At 41.9% G+C, this 12,098-nt stretch overlaps 1 protein-coding gene across 1 annotated transcript in view; it reads left to right on the top strand.

Annotated features, from left to right (window-relative positions):
- Nucleotides 1-2,417: 2,417 nt before the first annotated feature.
- The window catches only part of LOC105487892 (glucuronic acid epimerase), a 121,442-nt gene continuing 111,761 nt past the window's right edge, over nucleotides 2,418-12,098 (top strand). The window contains exon 1 of the mRNA XM_011751523.3: nucleotides 2,418-2,600. The gene's annotated coding sequence lies outside the window, so the exon portion shown is untranslated. The remainder of the gene's footprint in view (nucleotides 2,601-12,098) is intronic.

Genomic DNA, 12,098 nt, shown 5'->3' with positions numbered 1-12,098 from the left:
CCTCATTCCAGCAAGGAGCTCTGAGAAGTCTCAGAATTCTCAATTCAAACTGGGTCTTCCAAGCTGTTATGAAAGTGTATTTGTCAAGGTGAAAGGATATAATGCTTTTAGTTCACCATTTGTTAGCTTTTTAACTTTTACATATTTAGACATTTGGTATGTGGGTCTCCATGTGTAGCCTTCTCATGGTACCTACAAATTCAAAATTGGTCCCGGCTCCCCATTTAATTTAGAATCCAAGTCAAATCAGCTTGACCTGATTTTTAAGGCCTTTTACTATTTGGTTTTTCTCTAATCTTACCTCCTGCTACTCTTCTGCAGGAAACTTCTATCTGTCAAACCTGTCGACCTACAGCCCAGGCTCAGCCCACATCCTTTACTCTGTGCTCAGGTTCACATTATTTTTCTCCTCTGAAAGGCCTCTGTTTCTGCCTTGCATTTATATGGCCAACCTACTGTTTCATTATGACCCAGATCAAGCCCCACAGCCATGTCTCCTCCTCTGGACTCTTCTAACAGCTTTTGTCTCACCCACTTATTGGCACTCAAAGTGTGCAACTGTGTGTGGCCATTTTTCATATCATGCACAAGGTATGGCTATAAGATAAGGAGATATAAATACGCAAGTTTTCAAACAAGGACAAGGGACAGGAAAAAAAAAAAAAAAAAAAAGAGAGAGTTGCCATAGAATCAGGAGAATGTAGTTAGGCAGCTACTAAGGGAAGAGATGTCAGCATTGTCAATAATGTGAGAGGTCACGGGAAAGATACCCAAAAAATAGACCATTCTTCCAGGAGGAAAGAGGTCTTTTGTAACCATTGAGAGAATAGCAGATTGTGTGAGCAAAAGCAACATTGTAGTGGGAAAAATAAGAGATGAGAAAGTGGAGACAGCAAATATACTTTTATTTATTTACTTAGGGACAGGGCCTCAATCTGTGGCTCAATGCAGTGGCTCGGTTACAGTACACTGCAGCCTCCACCTCCCAGACTCAAGCGATCCTCCCATCTCAGCCCACACCCTGCCCCCCTCCCTGTCTCGAATAGCTGGAACTACAGGTGTGTGCCACCACACCCGGCTAATTTTTTATTTTTATTTTTGTAGATATGGGAGTCTCATTATGTTCCCAGACTGGTTTTGAACTCCTGGGCTCAAGCAATCCTCCTACCTCGGCCTCCCAAAGTGCTGGGATTACAGGCATGAGCCACAGTGCCCAGCAGCAAATACAATGTTTCTCAAGAAGTGTGTGATTCCTAGGGGAAAGGAGAAGGTAGTTTGGGTGAAAGAGATTGGGTGACTTTGTTCTGTTCAAGGGATGGGTGAGACCACGTTTGTGGGAGAAAGATTTAGGATAGAGGAAGAAATTAATAATAGGGAAAGAAAGAATAGCCGAATAAAATCTGGGAATGGCTGGGATCCAGGGCACAGGTGCAGGGTTTAACCTTGAGGAGAAAGGGCACTTCTTGCTGTAGGTAAGGGAGTGAAGAGGGTAAGATGAATGAAGGTACAGGATAGGCATAATAATGAAGAGACTGGATTTAAGAGTGAAGCCATTGGCTGCCATTATAGAGGAAAGGCCAGGAAAGTCGAATTTTCTGGGTCCAGGTCCAGATTTCATATATTAAGGTATAACAGTCTTAATTCATTCCTTTCACATTATTCAGTGCCCTGCGTGTGCCAAATACTACTGGGCACTGGGGTCTACAAAGGTACGACTTTTAATGTAATTTTGGAATTTGTTATGTTGGTAACTGGAGATTTGCTTTTCACTCTTCTGGAAAGCTGTAAGTAGAAATAAATGCAGTCATCAGACGAGTCCTTTGTCAGACCAGATGTCCTGGGTTGGGGTTTGGAAAACATGGGCATCTTAACAATGGCGCCCTGTTTGAGGTGGAGAGGGAGGAGAGCCCAAATCGGGGAAAGGAATTAAACGGAGGTTTAGACGCGGGTAACCGAAGTGGGTGGGCCTTCCACCTGGAAGATGGAAACCCCCTGCGCACTTCGGGTGGCGCTGTAACCAAGGGTAACCGCACCTCGGTTTACACCGGTATGAAGACCAGCCTCTTGCCCAAACCAGGTGTATCTACGGCGGCCTGGCAGGACCACACACAAACCAAGCACGTCACGTCATTAGAGCTACCTTGCCGCTAACGTCCACTGCCTCGTACTACTTCTGGTCACTACTACCTTTGCTCACAGTTTATTAAGGACGAGCGGAGAAGAGGAGGGGCGGAGAAGGGGCGGGGAGAACCACCTTTCCTTTTTTACAATTGGTCGTAGTAGACTCCGAGTCCTGCCTCCCGTCCTGCCACCGACAGGCTGCCAGGACTGTCACTCGAGGAGCTGCCGCTGCCGCCACCGCCCCCCCGCCCCGCCGTGGCCCCGCCCCTTGCCGTGGCTCGGATCTCGCGGGAAGAGCTGCGGGCACGGCGGTGGCTCGGTCTCCCGGCTGCGCGCGGAGCGGGAGGGCTCTCCTCACACAAGCGCTTCCTTGCTGAGAGGCTGGAGCTGCGGCACCGCAGGCCTGAGCCACCCCTTCTTTGCTGTCTCCCTCTCTTCCTCAGGGCTCCTGGGTCTGCTCGCCCTCCGACGCTGCTCAGGTTAGAGAGTCCGGAGCGCGTCTCCGCTCAGGAACGGTCGGGAGCGGGGACACGGAGCAGCCGGAGCAGGCGGGCTCCTGACGGGGGCGGCTCCGGGGGCTGCGCGGCACTGCCTGGTGGGCGCGAGGCTTGGCGGGGTTTGGGAGTGCGGGGGGCGAGGAGGCGGTGCAGTGGGATCCGGGCGCGGGCGCCCAAGGGCGGTGTAGCGGGTGCCGGAGCTCCCGAGGTTAGGGGGCAATGTATTGGGGTCCTGGGGGCTCTTCCGGCTTGGGGTGGGGGTGGGTGGCGGCACACGGGGTCCTGGGTCTTTGACGTCGAGGGAGATTTATCAGGGTCTTGAGCTTCTTTGAGGTGGTGTAGCGGGGTTCCGGGACAAGGGGTCCTTTTATCCGGGTCCCAAGCTCTTTGGGGCAGAGAATGCAGTTTAGCAAGGTTTACACCGGTGTAAACCTGGTCTCTGGAGGCAGGTCGTCGGGGTCTTGGGGGTTCTTTGAGCGGGCGTGGGCGTCCGTTTTGCATTGCTGGGATGAAGAAGCAGTGTGTCCGGGTTCTGGGGAGAGGGGTCTGTTCATCGGTGTCTCTGGGTGAGAGAGCGATGTGTCCGTTCCACGGGGGCCGGGGCCGCCTTGGGGGATTGTTGGGGGCTGAGAGTGTACGGCGGCGGCCAGCGTCTGTGCCGGGGTTTCTGCTTTGCCCAGAGGGGGGCGGTAACCTGGCATGGTCTCCAGTCTTTTGGGGGCGACAGGGCGAGTTAGCTGGCCCCCGGGCGATCTCTCGGGGTGGGTGCGGCTCGGCGGGCGCTGGGTACGCTGAGGGCGGGAGAGGGCTTTAGTGCTACCGCGAGCTTGCCCAGTCTGCGGCTGGGCAACATCCTGAAACGTTTTTGTTCAGGTCTCCTTCTCTCTGGATGAGATTTACTCAATGCTTAGTTGGAGGATTGATCGGTGTTTGTTGCCTAGTTGAAGAAGCAGTGCGTTTGTTCTGCAGTTTTCTTTTTTCTGCCCCGGGATCCCTGTGGGGGCGCGCTGGTCTCGCTGGAGCTCCGGGAGCTAGAGTGGCAGCACCTTAGGTGGGTATTTGGTCTGCAGGTTCTTTAGGAGGCCGGTGTCCGCAGGTTGAGCATGGGTACCGCTCCTGAGCAAGTGAAATCTGTTGAGGGTGGGGAAGACTGTGATTTTGGCTTACTTTCCTAGGTGGTGGTCTGCTTTGCTGATCCTGCATTTTAGATCTGTTCTGAAGTCTTGCCTGAGTGAGTGTTGGGCAGAGTCAAATAGTGCTGGGAAGCGTGTTCTGTCTGGCTTCTCTCTGTCCTTTGAAAAGCATTTGTAGAGAGGGATAACGTCAAATTCAGCCTCCAGAAAACATTGGAATTTGAAATCCCAAAGCTAGAGCTCTGCAAAAGCTTTTTCTGCCACCTGTGAGGATGGTTAATCGAGCTCTTTTAGAAAATCCTGCTTAACAGTTTCATTGTATTGTAAAAGTGTATTTAGCCTTGGATATTATAGAGGTTTTGGTAACTAGCGTAGGCTTAGGTGGAATTTAAATAAAATGACCTGTATGTATGTGTATTGATTAAAAAACAAAACAAAACAAAAAACAACGTATAGGTCAGAAAGTCTGTGTGTTTGCCTGACATTTCTTTTGGTTAGTTACTCTATCACAGAGGCCTGTAGATGAAATTTAATGGTGCAGGCAGTGAAGTCCGTACTCAGAGCTATTCGGTAGATGTGTAATCTGGGGTTAACAGACAAATTTGAGTATACCAAAGCAAATAATTTTGCCTGCCTTATTCTTTTTCTTCGTGTCAGTTTTTTTTTTTTCTCTCGTTTTTTGGTTTGTTTGTTTTGAAACAGGGACTCATTCCGCCTTCTAGGCTGGATTGTAGCATCGCTACCATGGCTCACTGCAGCCTGGACCTCCAGAGCTCAAGCAGCCCTCCCAGTTCAGCTTCCCACCCCCACCACCAGTAGAGTAGCTGGAACTACATGCATATGCCACCATGCCTAATTTTATTTATTTATTCAATTAATTAAAGACAAAGTCTTGCGCTGTTGTGCAGTCTGGTCTTGAACTCTTGGCCTTAAGTGATCCTTCAGCCTCCGCCTCCCAAAGTGCTGGGATTTACAGGCGTGAGTCACCATGCCAGGCCTCTTAGATACAATTTTTAAAAATGTGTCATTTCTTCTGATCTTAGAACCAGACAGATTAGGAATAATGTACTTAATTTTGGAATTTTACATCGTTTTGAAAAACAAAGGAATCCCGCACAGCAATATTTAATACTTTGAAGGGGTTAATGTAAGTTTTGTTGGTGTTTCTATTCAGACCAGAATACCTGGTTGACATATACAGCTGTCACAACTGATTGCTTGAGCAGATATTTGGTTGGAATGACAGCCCCCAAACCTGTAAGCAGATCTTATTTTTCCTATTTTTGAGATAAAGACAAAGAACAAATTAAGCAGGTTTCAGAACCTTTTTTTTTTTTTACATCAGCTTTCATCATTTCTAAGTAAGAAATAGACTGATAAGTCAACAAATATTTGATTATCTGCTACGTGTCACAGCTCTGGAGGTACACTGATTAAAGCTGTCATGTGACTTTCCCCTTTAAGTCAAGAGAGAGAGGAAGGCAACAAATAAATACAGTTAAAAATTGTGATACTGCTAAGGAAGAAATACACAAGGTACTTAAGATTCAGCTCTCTTTTTTTTAGTAACCCCTGAATGATGATACAATTGATGTCTGTTGTGATAATCAGAAACCAAGCAAAATAGTTAACTGCCTTCTAAATTATTAAAGAAAGATTAAATTACAATCAGTAGAGTTTTAGGTGTTAAATATATGTTGATTCTTTGTAGATGCTTGTGCTGTGTAAGCATACAAAAGTCTATAAGGATACACATCAGACTTAACCATGTTTGGATTCTTCAGGAGGGAGTTGCAGAGGCATAGAAGAGAGCAGTTTAGTTTTATATTACTTGAATCTATTTCAATGAGCAGACATTACTTTTAAGTACAAGTTAGAGAAACCCCAAAATTAAAACATTTCAGTCACTGTGCAAATTGGTGAAATGTACAGTGTTTATAAGGCTTTTGTCAGTGTTGCCACTTGCACCTGTGTATACTAATGAAGGAAAAGAGTATTTCAAGTATCTGAAAATTATAAGGGTGTGTAGGGTGGGATGGGTAGCACAACAAAATAAGAAAAGACATAGACCTAAGTAAGATGTTAAAACATGTTAAGGTTGTTGGATATTTAATTATGTAAAGATAAATTAATTTTAGGACTTTCTTTTATCAAATTTAATTTTTTCCTGAGTTTGAAAAAGGACGTTTTTAGATTTCCTAGAGGACAATAGGGTGGGGGAATAGGTATTCTTATTGTGGTACAGACTTCAGGAAATTTCTTTTTGTCAAACATATACACATCCGATATATTTTGCTTGTGAAGCATATGAACCATAAAAATAATTTTATGGTTTCATTATTACACTGCTGAAAATGACAGTACCAAAGTGTCTTTTGAATTATCATTCAGAGTCCTAGAATCATAAATATGGTATGCTAAAGCAGTTTCTAGAAAGGAAATCGTAAGACATGAATTCCAGTCTTCACTGTGCTACTCATGGTGTGTCCTTGGATAATTCCTTAGTCTTTCAGGGCCCCAGTTTTCGTATATACGTATACGAATTATACTTACATACATTATATATATAATATATACTTTTGCTGTGATCATATATACATATATGACATGTGTATGCTGTCATATACATATGTCATATATGTATATAATATGTATAATATGTAAAATATATGTATACAAAGATATGTGTACACACACTTATACATATAGTTTTTATGTTGCAAGTCTGAAGTATTATATGTACAAAAAGGAAGAGATACCTTAAGAGTAGCTAGTTCTCAAGATACAACTAATTCCATGTAATTTTTACATATTATGCCTAATTTTAGAAGCTTCTTTTTTTAAAGATACATGGCAAGTATTTAATTCTGGAATATAGATTCATGAAGGTGAATGATTTTTTTTGGATAATTTAGCTTTATCTGTTAAAGCATTATTATTTTTAGTTCCAATCCCTGGTTCTGTAGTAGATTATGTATCTAATAATATGTCCTTACTTAACTCTGGATATAGAATGAGGTCTCTAGTGGTTGCCTCCAGACTTGACCCCCTTTAATCCATCCTTACACTACTGCCAAGGTGATTTTTTCTAAAGTGCAAATCTATGCAAATCTATTCATTGCTTCTTTTCTTGTTTCTTTTCTCTTTTCTCTTTCTTAGAAATGTTACTCAGATTTCTTTCTTTATCTTTCAACTTTTCTTTTAAGTTCGGGGGTACATGTGCAGAATGGGCAGGTTTGTGACACAGGTAAACATGTGCCATAGTGATTTACTGCACAGATCATCCCATCACCCAGGTATAAAGCCCAGCATCCATTAGCTATTCTACTCTTCCTGATGCTCTCTCTCCCTGCCCTTCTTCCTTAAAGCCCATACTTTATCAGCCCAAGTCTCTATCATTACAAGGCCTTTCATCATCTGGCTCATCTTACGCATTTTCCCCGCCATAAATCTGAAGCTCCACTTGTACTAATACGAGCAGTTTACTGAATGAGCCATACTGTTTCCTGACTCAGAGGCTTCACATATGTTCTCTCTGCTGTTTAGAATGCCTTTCCTTCTTTTGTCTTGCTGACAAAGTCTACTGATTTTTTTAAGATACAACGTAAGCACTGTGTGCTTTTTTTTTTTTTAAGCTTGTTTTTAGCTTTTTTTTTTAATTACCATTTTTTCTTTTCTTTCTTTACTGTCTGCTTTTTAACTCTTCTGGTCCTCCCTCTTCCCAACCCTAGGTGTTATATATTCACTGTATCATGTTCATTCATTCTCTTGTGTTTACTAATGTGTAGTAATTATGTCTCTCTTTCCTCCTGGACTCAAAGGCAGGTTTATATGTCTTATTACTTTTTGACTTCCTGTTGCTTATTTACACATAGTTGGCTATCATTACGTGTTTTACTCTCAATACCAAGATTGATGTGTTCATGATGTCAGAAATGAGTTGAACTCAAATCTCAGTCTTGTCCTGTTTTCGTAAAATTTGGGGGTTTCTAAAGTATCTTATTCTCTTGCCCTGTGATCACAAGCTGATATGAGAATGGTAGTTCTTAGCTTTGTGTTTAAGAAATAAGACTTGTAGCACTTTAAGAGGTGAGGGTTACTTTGTTAAACTTGCAGAAAAGTCTTGTAGAATTTTGAGGCAACTACTAATCCTTATCTCTAAAATTGCTAGCAGAGATATTAACTAGTTTGGGTGTTTTAAATCTTGGACATCATTATTTGGTAGCTCTTTTACCTTGGCTGCTTTTTACTTGGAAAATGATAGTAGCTGATGTGTGCAGGTTTTTATATAGGCTTTAATAATTGCTTTACATACATTGCCTTTAATTTTCAAAATAAATCCTGATCATTTAATAATTTGCTCAGCGTCATTATCTACTAAGATGCAGACTATGACTACATGTAAGGTCTGACTGTCTCCAGATTCTATGCTTTTTCTAATACTACATTGTTTTCTGAATATGACTGCTTATTCAGTGTTTAAAATTATTAACAGATATTTAATTCATTTTATAAATTGAAGAAGTAGGTTGTAAGATTTATCCATTCAATTCGTTCAAAAAAGCTAAAGTAGACAATTTGAGATTGATTGGACTTTAGAGACCATTTAATCCAACTCCTTCCTTTAGCATATGAAGAAACACATATGCAAGAGTGGTGGAATGGTGTGCTGAAGATCACACAGTTAGTTGGTCTGTAAGATTTTCTTTGTTAAGCTGGTTGTGAACACTGGTGTTATAAAACTATTACTTGAGGCCAGGCGCGGTGGCTCATGCCTCTAATCCCAGCATTTTGGGAGGCCGAGGCGGGCAGATTACCTGAAGTCAGGAGTTCAGAACTAGCCTAGCTAACATGGTGAAACCCTGTCTCTACTAAAAATACAAAAATTAGCTGGGCATGGTGGCACATGCCTATAATCCCAGCTATTCGGGAGGCTGAGGCAGGAGAATTGCTTGGGCCTGGGAGACGGAAGTTGCAGTGAGCCGAGATTGTCCAACCTGGCCGACAGACCTAGACTGTCTCAAAAAAAAAAAAAAAAAAAAAAAAAAAAAAAAAAAAAAAAAGGCCAGGTGCGATGGCTCACACCTGTAATCCCAGCACCTTGGGAGGCCGAGGCGGGTGGATCACTTGAGGTCAAGAGTTCAAGACCAGCCTGGCCAACCTGGTGAAACCCCGTCTCTACTAAAAATACAAAAATTAACCAGGGGTGGTGGCGCGCACTTGTAATCCAGCTACTCAGGAGGCTGAGGCAGGAGAATCGCTTGACCTGGGATGCAGAGGTTGCAGTGAGGTGAGATCACGCCACTGCACTCCAGCCACTCTAGCCTAGGTGACAGTGCGAGACTCCGTCTCAAAAAAAACAAAACAAAACAAAGAACTATTACTTGAAAGAGATACCAGATGCCTGATTTTCACCCCCAAGGGAAAAAAAAGCCTAGAATGACTTTTTATAAAAGTAATGTTGAGGATCTGAGAGTCTTAAGGACAATTAGAGAAAATCCAGACTTTGGATCATGACACATGGAGACACGCCAGTGCCTTTATACACATGGTTCCCTAATCTTGGTTCCTTTTCTTCCTCTTTTTCTTTCTTAAAATTTGTCCACAGTTTACTGATATTATGCCTGCTGAATTGTTATTAGCATCAGTCTTACTAGTTATCATTTAAGTGACAACCATGGGCTAATAGGAATACAGAAATGCATAAAATCTAGTCACTGCCATAAAGAAGCTTGGTCTGTTTGTGAGTGGAAGGCAGTATATATCTAATTGCAAGGTAGTATATAAAGATAACCATGAGTAGTACAGCTTTAGCAGCTCAGAAGATTGGATAAATGTGGGCTGGGCTAGTGGTTACAGAAATTTCTATATAGAAAAGTTTCTACTTAAGTTTCTTCTTTAAGTGAAGAGTTGGAATGGTGTGAAAGGAGAAAAAGACTTGGGAATTTTTTTTTTTTTTTAATTATCTCAACTTTTACTAATCTTACCTTCCTCACTTTCCTTCAGCCACACTCCTCACTGTTTCATAAGGTCTGTAACATGTTCTTTCAGATATCCAAATGTCTCACTTCCTTCAGGTCTTAATTAAAGTATCATCCTTTATCTGAGAACTTGACTGGTCACCTTGTTTAAAATGACAGTATCTCTTCCACACATACTCTTCCTGTCCTTCTTGCCTGCTTTGTTTCTTTTTTGTGCTTTTCACTATCCAAAGTACTCTAGATTTTTATTGTCTTTCTACCCCTACTAAAAAATATATAAGAGCCGGTGACATGGTGGTGCACGCCTGTAGTCCCACCTACCTGGGAGGCTGAGGTTGGAGGATTGCTTGAGCCCAGGAGTTTGAGATCAGCCTGGGCAAAAAAGTAAGACCCTGTCTCAAAAAAAAGAGTTAAATGAAAAATTAAAAAACATAAGACCCTCCAGGATAGGAATTTTTACCCATTTTAGTCAATACTATATCCCCAACATACAGGACAGTGCCTTTTACAAAGTAGGTGCTCAAATTTTTGTTGAATTAATGACAGTGGAACTTTAAAAGCAGGAGCTTAAAAGATCGTTTGATCTAAGCCTCTCATCTCTACTTTTCTTTCTTTCTTGCTGGCAGGCATGGAGGAAGAGGAACTTTCCATTCCATCTATTCCGTTTTGTTTTGTTTTGTTTTGAGACAGAGTTTCACTTTCGTTGTCCAGGCTGGTGTGCAATGGCGTGATCTGGCTCACCGCAACTGCAGCCTCTCGGGTTCAAGTGATTCTCCTGCCTCAGCCTCTTGAGTAGCTGGGATTGCAGGCATGTGCCATCATGCCCAGCTAATTTTGTATTTTTATTAGAGATGGGATTTCTCCGTGTTGGTCAGGCTAGTTTCAAACTCCTGACCTCAGGTGATCCACTCGCTTCAGCCTCCCAAAGTGCTTGGATTACAGGCGTGAGCCACTGCACCCGGCCTATCCATTCTATTTTTTAAAAAATTTGATAGGACTTGAAGAAAAAAACATATACAATAAAGTACACAAATCATAAGTGTACAGCTTAATGAATTACATATGTAAACTTGTAACCAACAATCAGATCAAGATAGAGAACATTTCCAGGACCTTGGAAACTTCCTCCTGTTCTCTCTTAGTCAATGCTTAACAAAAGTTACCAGTTTTCTGATCCCCATCACTATAGATTAGTTGTGCTTATTCCTGAAATTCGTATAAGTGGAATCAAATCATTCTTTTATGTCTAATTTCCTCTGTTGAACATCACATCCGTGAGATCCATGTTTTTTGAGTTAGTAGTAGTAATTCTTTTTCATTGCTCTGTATTATTTCATTGCATGAGTATCTATTTGTGTCTTCTGTTGACAGACGTTTGGGCTGTTTCCAGTGTTTAGTTCTTAGAAACAAAGCTACCATAAACAATTTTGTGCATGTGTTTTGGTGACCATAAAAATTCATTTTTTGGTGAAGCGCTTCATTTAAATGTGTAATAAAACATATCTCCATATATACACACACATATACACACATAATTCTTAAGCTCACATGGTTCCTATCACATGCTAGATGATCACTAAATGATTAAAGATGAATTAACTAATCTTTTATTATAATATTATTTCAAATGTATTAAAATAATTTTTTCTCTCTAATAACATTTATGAAAATCTTAGTACATAATCTTTCTCCATACCTGATCTGTTTGAAGAATAGGAATAAAAACATTCAATCAAAAGATAAGACCTTAAAAAAATTAGACATTGCCATATTGCTTTCTAGAAAGATGCTAATTTATATGCCAATATGGAACATTAGTTTTAAAAAAACTTTTGCAATTTTTTTTTTTTTTTTTTTTTTGAGACGGAGTCTCGCTCTGTCGCCCAGCCCAGGCTGGAGTGCAGTGGCGCGATCTCGGCTCACTGCAAGCTCCGCCTCCCGGGTTCACGCCATTCTCCTGCCTCAGCCTCCCGAGTAGCTGGGACTACAGGCGCCCACAACCGCGCCCGGCTAATTTTTTGTATTTTTAGTAGAGACGGGGTTTCACCGTGGTCTCGATCTCCTGACCTTGTGATCCGCCCGCCTCGGCCTCCCAAAGTGCTGGGATTACAGGCGTGAGCCACCGCGCCCGGCCAACTTTTGCAATTTGATAAGCAAAATATCTTACTTTAATTTGTCTTTCTTCGATTATAAGTGAAGTTGAAACATTGTAAGTTGTTTCATAAACAATTAGATGTTAAAATATTTATAATAAAACAATTTTTAAAAGAATGCCTCAGACATTGTCTCGTAAGGTAAAAGATATTTTAACTAGAATTAATGTTCTTTATTGTAGTTTTTCCTTTTAATAGATAACATTTTGCATA

This window comes from Macaca nemestrina, chromosome 7 (assembly GCF_043159975.1).
Source record: "Macaca nemestrina isolate mMacNem1 chromosome 7, mMacNem.hap1, whole genome shotgun sequence".
In the NCBI taxonomy this organism is placed as follows: Eukaryota; Metazoa; Chordata; class Mammalia; order Primates; family Cercopithecidae; genus Macaca; species Macaca nemestrina.
The sequence above is the reverse complement of the archived record's forward strand: the minus strand, read 5'-3'. Positions and strand labels throughout refer to the sequence as shown.